This window comes from Vicugna pacos, chromosome 20, assembly GCF_048564905.1.
Source record: "Vicugna pacos chromosome 20, VicPac4, whole genome shotgun sequence".
In the NCBI taxonomy this organism is placed as follows: Eukaryota; Metazoa; Chordata; class Mammalia; order Artiodactyla; family Camelidae; genus Vicugna; species Vicugna pacos.
Window position 1 is genome coordinate 9,886,552 of NC_133006.1, and position 12,362 is coordinate 9,898,913.

The following is a 12,362-nucleotide window of genomic DNA, read 5'->3' on the forward strand; positions in this document are numbered from 1 at the left end:
CTCTGCCCATCCTTGGGGCTGTTGTCTGGATTTTTTATGAGGCTTTGGGTGAGCGCTAACTCTGAAAGTAGGAGAGTCTCTCTTTCAGTGGTTTCCCACTAGCTGTGCCCACTTCTATGAATTTAAAGTGCCTTTTATACAACGTTGAGGTTTATGACTTGGGGCAAGAATCTGGGCCTCAGAAAAAGGCCAACACGTGCACCTGAGAGATGTCTGGTGACTACAGCTTCTGCTAGGCAAGTGCTCTACCACTGAGCTGCACTGTCTCCCCCAGCTCCTGCTTACAGAGAGCTTATTATGTGCTAGGTTCTGTGTACACATTAGCTATCACGCCCTTGGAGCAAGCCTTCAAGGCACAAATTATCGCTGTCACTCTTTAAGATGAGAAAGCTTAGACACTAAAACCTATGTGAACTTGCTCTTTAAACTTTTATCCAAACCACCCTTAGAACACATGCTTACCCCATGGTAAAGACCGGCCAAAGATAACCATACACCTCATCTAATCTTAAACATCATCTTCCACAGTTTTAAGTTCGGGTTTTTTTTTTTTAACTTTTATATGCATCAAATGCTCTTAAACACAAAGACTTCTAATTAAATAATTTGACCTAAAATTTAACCTATTTTGGCAAGGCAGAATAATGCAAATTTAACTTGTCCATAGCAGTCTTTCTGCGTGGATAGTGCTCTGAATCTGTGAAAATATCCCCTGTTTTAACTTAATGAATGTACTAAAAGCTGGCAATTAGCTTGCTATTATTTTGACTTGGACTGGGCGGAAATGAACAGTTTTATTCTATTAAACAAAATGCAACTTCTTAAATGTAGTGACTGACAGGATGACTAAGTACTATTCATTAAAAAATTATTCTGATTTAGATGCTTAGATATCAAAGTAACTAGACCAATTGTTTTTCCTTCCTATTATTTTTAATGAACTTAATGCTGGGTCCTATTCATCTTGCGATAATCCAGTCAATCAATTAATAATTTACCTACAAATGGCCAGCTCAAGCCAGAGGCAAAACAACTTGATTTTGGTAAGGACATTGAAAAAAGTAATCGGAGTGGGAATAGGTATCTTAAATATCTAGCCTCTAAAAGCAGGATTATCTAAATGAAATATGGTGAACATAATCCTAAGTATTGCTCTGTGTTCCCAATGGGTTGCCTCTACATATAGGTTAGTTGGTTGTCATGACACCAAATTCTTAATTTAATGCAATATGAGATTACAAATGAGGGCAGTTCTCTGTACTATGATGCGCTGATGTATTTTAAATAACATTTTAAACTTTCTTTGAATTATGAACCAAATTTTTAAGCAATCTTTTAAAGATGTTTTTCTACATTTTCTACAATTATACATTAACTGATATATCAAAGCTCCAGTTCTAGTAAGACTACAAAACTAAATACTTTGTAAGCCATTTAATTACCCTTCTAATTGAAAAAAAAAAACTAATATGCAAATATCCAAATTCAGAAAGTAATTGGGAGGCGCTGCTAATGATTCCACTTCTTTGGAATTTTTCACTTTACCTACAGAATAATGGATTTTTAAAAATTCCAAATTGTTCTTGCTCATTTATTTTGGTGTTTGCTGCATTTGCATTTTTATTATCTGTTAGTCTGTTTTCATTCCTTATTATGGAATGTCCTTCTGAAAGACAGGATCCATGGATTTCTTATTTTTCTCACTCCAGTGTTTGACACATAAAGGATCTCAAATATCAGTATATTAGTGAAGGAATTAATTAACTAAATATGATTTGAAACAACTTTTCAAAAGTATATACATATATATTTTTTCTTTTTCTTAAGTCTTACAACTCACAGATGCATTAAGATCTGTTTATAAATTAGTTCTAACCTTTTCGGAAGAGTCTCTTTACTTCTTGCAGAAAACACACAGGGTAATTTTTCACAAAGAAATACTATGGAGTTAGATTCTTCCCCTTTGAGAAAATGTTCATAGACTTATAGGAAGAATGAACTGATCCAAACACTTTCTTCTACAGTTTTCAGAGCAAATACTTTTTTTTTTCTGTCCTTTTTTCCATTGGCAGGGCAAAGAAGTGAATGAAAGTAAATAAATAAAATATTTTACCCCCATGGCATTAACCCCTATGATCACAAACTTCTATTTACAAACATTGGATTTCAAAGAGCATCATTGGTCAGTGAGGGTGCCATCTCAAGCTTAAAAGCAGAGCTGATGAGAGACAGGATGATTGCTTAAAATATCCTAAGGCTATGAAAACCAAAGTGGAGAAAGAGTTATTTAGGCATAACTAAAGCATAACAAAAGAGAGATATAACTGGATGGAGAAAATGTTTAAAAAAGAAGAAGAATTTCAAGGGGAAAATCAGTATGTAAAAAAAAAACCCTCAAACTTTCTTAACAGTCTATTGGGCTGTAGAAATGGTTCTAATGGAAAATAGTAGGAAAAGCCAGGAGTGCTTAAAACTAGACCAAAAAGTATCAAGGACGAAGTGAGGGTGAGGACAACCTCACACAAGCAAGAGGTGTATGAAAGTGATGAAATAAATTCTCCTGTTTTTAAGCATCTTGGTTTCAAGAAATGAAATCCTTTTGTTTCTTCTAAATTGGTTTTTCCAAGAAAATACGCTAAGCACAGCACCGATGAATAATTTCTAACAGCCCTACAAATCAAATCCTAATTTTCAGCCACATAGTTAATGACTGCTTATTTATATGCACCTTCTAAGGGCGATATTCTATTTTATCTTCAACCGCATATACGCTGTTCTAAATAACTAAGCAAAAGTCATGCTCTTTGGACTTTTTTTTCCCCCAAATCGATTTCCCTCCATATATAACCCTACTTAGAGTAGTGGAAAAATAAACATCCAGTGTTTTTCCTCCCCAGCTATAAAAGCGCCAAGATTCCTCAGCTTGACAAATTTAAATGAGTTGAAGACATCTCCCACATGGGAATATGTAGTGCTGGCTCATGGTCGGAGATAAATTTTTCAGTAAACCTGCACATAGGGTGAGGAAGGGAAACCTCCCTGATTTTCTTCCCCTCCCTTCATCTCTTCTTTCAATTGAAGAATAAATGGAAAGAATTTTCTCTCTTTTTCATCTGAATTTCCAAAAGAGAGCATTTCAGATAAAACCATGAAGATTCTATCTGGTCTACAAATTTCTGAATATAAGCATACACTGTTATTCTGCCATATGCCAGCAGCGTTGGCTTCCTGACTGTAATAACATCCTGTTGGGATGGAAGTGCCTAGTAAGTGTGGTCCATGAGATTGCTTGGTTAAGATGGGGGCTCCTTTTTCCCAGGCTTCAATCCTCCTCTTGGTTTGGATGATGAGATGTTCGGGCTGTGTTGGCCACTCTTTGTTGTTCCGTCACTTGCATTTTGTCTGCCCTTAAACTTCCTCCTAGTTTCATTATGTATTTACCCTTGCTCCATTCCTTGCTGAACAACAATGGATCTCAAATGCAGGAAATAATGCAAACGAAAGGTTGATGGTGTGTCTTGGGGCAAAATCCACTTCTTTATTTGGGTTGATCTGACAAATCCATTTAATTCAATAGAGTGTTTGACCAAATCAATGAAAATTCAGATGAAGCCCTGATCTGAATGGTGCATGTAAATCCAAGCCTCAGGATCATTGGCGTGGCATTTTAACTCCCTCTCAAAAGAATCCTAGGCTTGAAGTTAAGTCTAAATTGAAAAGTTCGATAGTGAATCTTGCCAATGCAATTTATGCGACCTTGGGCAAGTTATTTAACCTTCCTAAGCTTCAGTTTCTTCCTCCACAGGGTACATGTGTTTGGAGAGAATGTGCATTCAAATAGGAAAGGAGACAATAATAGGTATTTTCTAAGAACTTTGTGAGCACTGGATGAAATGTATGGCTAGACACGGTATTTGCTCGAGGCATGATATTGTGTTGTCTGTACATTATGTAGAATTTATCGATTTATGATATTAACTATGTATTTATGAAACATTTACCATATGCTGAATCATGATTGTCTAAGTAGGACCAAGGGACACTTAGGTGTCCTGAAGATACTTTTAGAGTATTGGCAAAGTCAAATTTATTTTTATAATAATGACAAGTTGCCTTTTTTTTTAAACTTTCATTCTCTTACAAGCATATAGTAGAGTCTTCCAGACTCCACACAACATGAGATGGCCAATAGTTGAATGCAGTAGTAGCCAATAAAATAGACTTGCCAGATTGTGAAGGGGTCCTGAGGGAAACAAAGTTTAAGAATCACTGGGTTCAACTCTGCTGATTCGCTTTAGGTGGTGGTGTGTCTGGAGATGAGCCAGTGCATGGTGGTTGGAATTGCTCAGCTCATTCCTCGCCTCCGTGTTTCCCAGAGGTGAAGCCATACCTTTCAGTTAAGGCTCTTCAGTGACGTGAGCTAGAGTCAGGAAATTTAAGGTCCCGATATTAGATGCTGTTATTAGTCATAAAAATGAAACCTGGGGAAGGAGTGTGCATCGTGGTTGTATATGTGACTGATCTACAGAGCTGTGGGTTTAGCATTTCCCTTTAAATTCAGCAGCAGTTTACTGAGCCCCTGCAGTGTGCCATGCACTGTACTACAACTGCAGAAACGATCTCTTAATTAACCCTCAGAACCCTGTGGGACAACCATTACTGTCATCATTTGCCCTTGGTGTATACGACCTACTGGAAAGGAAGGAGAGTGTAGTGGGGAAGGGGTGCTCTCTGGACCACCTACATTCAAATCCAGCCCTGCAACTCCCTAGCTGTGTGACCTTAGGCAGAACGCTTAACTTCTCTGTGTTTCATTTTCCTCATCCATAGAATGGGTATAATAATAGCACATACATCATAGAGTTGTTAGGAGGGTTGAATGAGTCAAAATATGCAAAGTGCTAAGAAAAATGGCTGGCAGTTAGCAGTCACTCCATAACTGTTTGTCATTATTATTTTTACTGTCAACCAAATAATATTATTGATTATAGTGTTAAAACTACCATTTAAGAGACTCATGGATATTGTAGTACCCATGAGCCGATCAGAAGTGTAAAATTTGAAACCCTATAAGTGTAGAAGAAAACGGGTAAATTCCTATATAAACTGGGTATAGTTACGAAAAGTGTTCTTATTGATTCAAAATCCAAAGCCAATAAAGAAGAGTGATGATTTGACAATATAAACATGAAAAAACCAACTTTGCACAGCACAAAACACCATAAACAAAGCTACAACCAATGACAAACTAGTAAAAAATATTTATATCACAGATAAACAGCAAATATTACATATATATAACTATATGTGTGTGTATCCCATGTATGTGTATGTGTGTGTGTGTGGAGAGAGAGACAGTGTCTGTGTGTGTAATCTTAAAAACTAAGGGAACAAGGACCAAAATCACAGGCAAAAGACAAGAACAGACAAGTCACCCAAAAAGGTCAACATTAGATGTTAAACATATGAAAAAGATGTTCAACCTCACTCCTGGCAAGAGAAATGAAGCATAAAGCTACTCTGAGTTACTATTTATTACCCATCACCTATCAGATTGGTAAAATTTTTAATAAGTTGACAGCACATTCTATTGACAAGCTAGGAAACCAGGCACTCACGGAGGGGGAGAAGTGGAAATGCAGGTTGATACAGCCCTGTGCAGGAGAAGATGGGACAACTGATAAAACTAGGAAATTACAGTATCAATACACACCCACCGCAAAATACAAAAATACACACGCGAGAGGTTATTCATTGCATCACTGTTTTAAATGGCACAATACGGGTACAGCCTAAATGCCCAAATATGGAAGAGAGATTGGAAACAACGATGGTGCATTTGCAGAAGGGAGCACCCTGAAGTTACAATAAAAAAAATAAAAAATAAAATAAAATAAAAGAATGAATAAGAGCTCTATGAACTGATATGATGTGATTTCCAAGATAATATGGTAAAGTGAAAAAAAAAATCAAAGAGCAAAAGAGAAGCTATACTCTGCTATCTTTTGTTTAAGATAGTTTCACTTAGTAAAATGTGAAGTCATTCTTGAACCCACTAAGCCAAACACTCACACTCCAGAAAGGCATCTCTCCAGGATCTTTCAATTTTTTTCTCAAGTCACATTTAGCTAAGATTTTCTCTTTAATTATGAGAAACTTTGCCCCTAATTGCTAAACACTGTGACCATACCGGGGGAAATCATGCAAAAGCCAACACGATTTCCATAGTATATTGTTATTCCTTCATTTTACCAATAGCATATGAACCAAAATAAAAGTTGCATTGCTGCAGAGCAGACTGTTTTGCTAATAATTATCACTTTTTTTGAGGCAGTGGGTTCCCCTAAGAACAAAAAGGTGAGCTGGAAGCCCAGCTTTGTCACTTGCTAGCTGTGTGGCCATGGGCTCAGAACTAAACCTCTCTGAGCCTCATTTTTTTAATTCTGTAAAATTAAGATATAAACAATGCTTACTTCATATGGTTGCTGTGAGCATGAAATGAGATAATGCTTGTAAATGCCTAGCACATATTATTACCATTATTACTGTCTTCACAAGCATCGTGCCCTTCCTTGGGCTACACCACAGCACTGAACTGTGTGTCTATGTCACACGGACACACAAGGCACACACACGTGAACACAGGCACAAATAAATATGCCCAAACACGATTAGTCTTATATTTCACAGCTCCCTCTCGTTTTTTTTCCCCATCTCAATAACCTTAATGTACTTTGTCCCTCACATTCTTTTTTTTTTCCTTTTTTGCCTAAGCAACAGAAAATTATGATGTCACAGTTCTGGAGACTAGAAGTCCAAGATCAAAGATGTCAGCTGGTTTGATTTCTTTTGAGTGCTGTCTCCTTGGCTCGTAGATGGTCAGCTTCTATCTGTATCTTCAGATGGTCTTCTCTCTGTGTCCTCATCTCTCTCTTTTTTTTTTTTATAAGAACCCCAGTCATACTGGATTGGAGCCCACCTTATTGGCCATATTTTAACTACCTCTTGAAAGGACCCTATCTCCAAACATTCTGAAGTACTGGGGGGGTTAGGACTTAAATGTATGAGTTTGGGAGAAACACAGTTCAGCCCATGAAAGAAAAAAATGTAATTGCTGTCATTCTTACCATCCTATTCACTAACATTTCAACCTCAGTCTTTCTTAGGCATCTTGTCTGTTAGCCAACAATCCACTGTAGGCATGAATGGAACAGTCCATGACTATATATAACAACAACCTAAAACCATATAATGATCAAACCAACAGGCCAGCCTTCGGTGAGTAGCTACGTGATAAACTAGCTGAGGGTGTACATCAAATTCTTGTTCTGATCTTGGAGACTTTGCTCTTAAAGTTCCTTGCACCTAAAATGTCCCGCTCCCCATGTTTCAAATCCTATCTCAAGTTCCTAAACATCCCTCAGCCTTTACCATGTCCCCAGAACCGACTGAGCTTCCATCGTTCATTGGTCTGGAGCAGGCTTGAGTATATTGACTTGTAATGTTCTTCATTGTTTTCTGTGTTTACCTTGCTTGACAGCAACAAGCTTTTAAGCTCTGAGCACAGGAGCCATCTTTTATTACCCGAACGTACCCACCGCAGCACCTAGGAGTGTGCGTCCCGTATCGTCAATTACCTACAAACCCTTATCAGACTGAATTGATTTGAAATGCTTCTCACTCTGTTTTGTAAATATGTTTTAAGCAAAAGGGATCAAGTATTACATAGTGGTGCAGTAAAACTGACTACATATTTATAAAATCCCACCCCTGAGACTTTATGACAAGGAATTTATGAATCATATTACACAAATTATGCCATCTTATAATTTTGTCTATTAACCTCAAGGGGATGTTATCGGTTGTGGAAATTTTTTGACAGGTTGTCATACTTCAGTCCAAGTTATAACAGATTCTGACACTCCAAAAATCTTGATTTAATGTGCCAGAAATAGACAGCGACTGTCACGGATGGTCTTGTCTGTTCTGAGCTAAATTCATTCCTCAGGGTCAGAGCATCACATCTCAGCAATGAGATTTCAACACTGGTTCTGATCCAGGTCAATGAATAAGATATCATGCACCCAGGCTTTACATAGAAATAATAAATGGATTCAGTTTTCTCCTCTGGCTATCAGCTTCTTTTCCATTTCCCCCCCCACCCACCCACCACAGTTTAAGGGGAAAAAAAAGTACAAAACTCTAGATAGAATTGGGAAGGAATAATTTCTTAATCAAAATCTAATTCTCCTTGTAAGTCAGGCATAAGCCTAGGGTGCAAAACAAAACAACAATAATAAAATCATAAACTGTGCTGTATGATTTTGATTATATTGATATAAACCGAAGAGCAAGTGTCATTTAGAGCATTTCTACTCAGCTAAAGTGTACTTTATGTTTTGAGCAGAATAACAGCCCCCAAAGATGTCTACCCCCTAATCCTCAGAACCTGTGAATCTGCAGAGATGATTAACTGAAGGACCGTAAGATAATCCTGGATGATCCACATGGTTTCAGTGTAATTACAACAGGTGGAAGACAGAGCAGAAGAGTGACATGAGTCAAAGAGTGATGAGACTATGGAGGGCCACTCAGAGAGGTGCTCCAATGCTACCTAAAGATGGTTGAAGGGGGCCATAAATCAAGGAATGCAGGCACCCTCTTAGAAAGAGGAAAAGGCAGGGAAAATGATTCTCCCATAGAGCCTCCAGCAAGTAATGCAGCTTCCACTGTGATTTTAGCCAAGTGACACCCATGTTGGATTTCTAACATGCAGAACTGTGAGATAATATATTTGTATTGTTTTAACTTTTGTGAAAATTTGTTAAGGCAGCAATAGAAAACTAATATGCTCTACCTGCATAATATAATCTCAATGAAGGCATGACCCATGATCCATATGGTGCTCCTTTCCAAATCCTAGGATAGAGCTTGAGCCATAATACACACTTAGTACATTTCCTTTGAATGAAATATGGATGCAACCTTTTATATTTCACCCAAACAGTCCTAGTATGCTATCTACCCTCACTCTCACCAGCAGTCTTGTTTCATATATTTAGGTATCGTCAGCATTTCTCAAATTTTATAGATAAGGAAATATTGAGCAACTTCTTCAACGTTATCTAGCTGTTAAGCTGTTAAGAGGTGTAGTCAAGGCTTGAGACAAGGTCATTTGACTTTCAATCCAGTGACCTGTTCACTGCATGACTACCCAATTTCAGTTCCTAAAAGAAAGAAAGTGGATTTGCCAACAGAACCTCATTTTAGTTCAGTCTGTTACGAGGAGCATGTCTCTAAAACAGGCTAATGCTCTCTAATTCCATTTGACATTGAAGATAATTCAAATTAGGAATAAAAGAACAACAACACACCTTGAAAGAAACATCTTGCCATTCTACTTAGAAAGCTCACTGTTCAACAGGAAAAGGTGCCCTGGGTTCTTTGTCCAGCCATAGAGAGCATGAGAGGTGTCTATGGTGCTTGCCCCGAGAGCCAGATGGTATAAAGATAAGCAGCAGGGAAGCATCCACAGCTCTGCTGAAGAACGACCATGGAAGCCAGAAGTCCACCCCACATGCAGACAGACCGACCAGCCCAGAATCAGGCCTCCACGTCACTTTGTGCACAGGAAGCCAACTTGGGTCTTCTTTGATTCCACCCTCCTTTGGTGGCTGTGTTAATCTACTGCAGCATATTAAACGTAGTAGTGAAAGTAATAATAACTATTATTTATTAAGCATTTACTATGAACCTAAACCCAAAAAGTAGTTGATCCAGTTACTGCCATACACCCCCCTTCCCATCCCCTGCCTCGGGTAACCACAAATCTAATCTCTTTTTCTATGAGTTTGGCTGTTTTTTGTTTCTTTTCTTGTTTTAGATTTCACACACATGTAATATGCATACACCCCTGGTGTATCACACACGCACCCTGTGATGGGCATGCATGCACCGAAGAATGGTAGTACAGGGCAGTGTGGGGGCCCCAGAAAGTCAGTACAAGACTGGCCGAGGGAAGGAAATATGGTCGGAAGTAAAGAATAGAAAACTGTACTTTCACTTGCCTAGGATTTTTTTTTTCTCTTAAGCCTTAAAAGAAAATGGGTTGATTGTCCTTTAAAAAAGAAAGAAAGAGAGAAAGAGAGAAAGGAAAGAAAGAAAGAAAGAAAGAAAGAAAGAAAGAAAGAAAGAAAGAAAGAAAGAAAGAAAGAAAGAAAGAAAGAAGAAAGAAAGAAAGAAAAAAACTATACTTTCTAAATAAAAAACTATTTTCTTTATTCCAAAGTGCATATTCTTAAATGGCAACATACAGCACATGCTGGTTGCTTTATTTTTTTAAGTGCTGGCTTGTTTTCTTTCTTATGCTTTGCCCCTTCCGCGGCTCCTTCTCCTCCCCTCCCCTGTCATATCACGCCTCACTCTGCTCCAGAGCCCCAGCAAGGTACCTGCACCTGTATTAAAGTTGTAATTTGTTTCTTTTCACGTTTTTTACCAAGCCCTCATGATCACTTATAAACGTATATGCCTATATAGGTGGGCATGTGTGTTTCTGTATGCCATAATATGACTACCTGCATCTTGCTTTGTTATGTGCCGTTTCACTCATAAAAATCCCTGTCAGCTGGTGAAACTTTAGTTCATTCTTTTTAATAGCTACATAGAATCACATAATATAGATGTACCATAATTTAATTTGTCATTTCTCTACTTAAAATCAATCTGGTCTTACAATAACCAAGACATGGAAGCAACCTAAACGTCCATCGACAGATGAACAGTTAAGGAAGATGTAGTGTGTATATGTGTATGTGTGTATAAATGTATATACATAAAATATTACTCAACAATAAAAAAAGACATAATCCCATTTTCAACAACATTATGATATTAAGTGAAGTAAGCCAGAAAGAGAAAGACAAATATCATTTATACGTGGAATCTAAAAAATTGATACAAATGAACTTATTTACAAAGCAGAAATAGACTCACAGACAGGAAACAAACTTACGGTTACCAAAACAGGAAGGAAGGGAGAGATAAATTAGGAGTTTGGGATTAGCAGGTACACAAGATAACAAAGACCTGTAGAGCACAGGGAACTATATTCAATATCTTGTAATGACCCATAATGGAAAAGAATCTGAAAAAGAATTCGGTATGTACAACCAAATCACTTTGCTATACATCTGAAACGGACACAGCATTGTAAACTAACTAAACTTAAATAAAAAAATAATTTCATACTAAAAAAAGTAAATTGATGACACTTGTAAATAAATAAATAAATTAATTAATTAATTAATTAATTAATAAAATCTGGTCTTGGTTAAGAATTTTCCCTTTTCTCTAAACTGGACAGGTAGGCTTCCATAATTTTCTTCTAAAATTGTGTTATTTCATTTAAAAATATATAAAGCTGTGAATTCATGTGAAGGTTAATTTTGCATATCCAGATTGGGAGTCATTTGTGCCACCAATATCATTAAGTAACCTAGCTTTTTCTCACTGAAATGATTATAGGTTTTTAAAAATAGATGAACTGTCCATATAATAGTAATATTTTTCCTGCATTTTTATTCTCTTCTACTGCCCTAGTCCGCCCGTGTAATGCTGTTACCATGTTTATCTGACCACCCTGTGATGTTGGCCAAGGCACATCTCACTATTCTTTTCATAATATTTTGACAATTGTCGTGCATTAGCTCTTCTTTTAGACCATTTTATACAACTCTCTCCCAAAGCTTGGATTCTAACTGCAATGACATTCAATGCACATACATCAGAACTGTCCTAAGATATTGTCTTCTCCTTCAAGACCACGGATATATTTTTCCATTTGTTCTAATCTTGTCTTTTGGTAGATTTTCATATTTTGATTCATACTTTTTCTGAGCTTCTCTTATTTAGGTTATCCTTAAGCATTTCAGGGTGTGACCTCTGAGGTCTTTTCTTGAAGCCGCTTTTGCACAAGGGGCGAGCACTTGTTCTCACCCATGCTTGTTTGGGGTAACTCGGAGAACGTGCTGATGGAGACCACACGGGTGGGGATAAAGTTTTCCAAGACACCCTTTGGCGCGTCACTTCCCTGAGTCTCTCTCAAGCTACTGGGTTTCTGAGCACAAAAAGGAAGTTTAAGCAGTATTCTCTGTCTTAAGTATCTGCTGTGTGGCTTTGGTCATAGTCATTTCAACTTTCTAATTATTGTCATTTCAATCACGTGTACCATGTGCAGTCTTTGTGTTTTCACACAGGTAGTTCTCAGGAAATTATGCCGAATGGGGTTTGGGGGTATTTTCCTTTAAAGAGAAGGAGTATGAACACACCTTCCAATATTAATAATATTTCCATTGTAAAGAAGT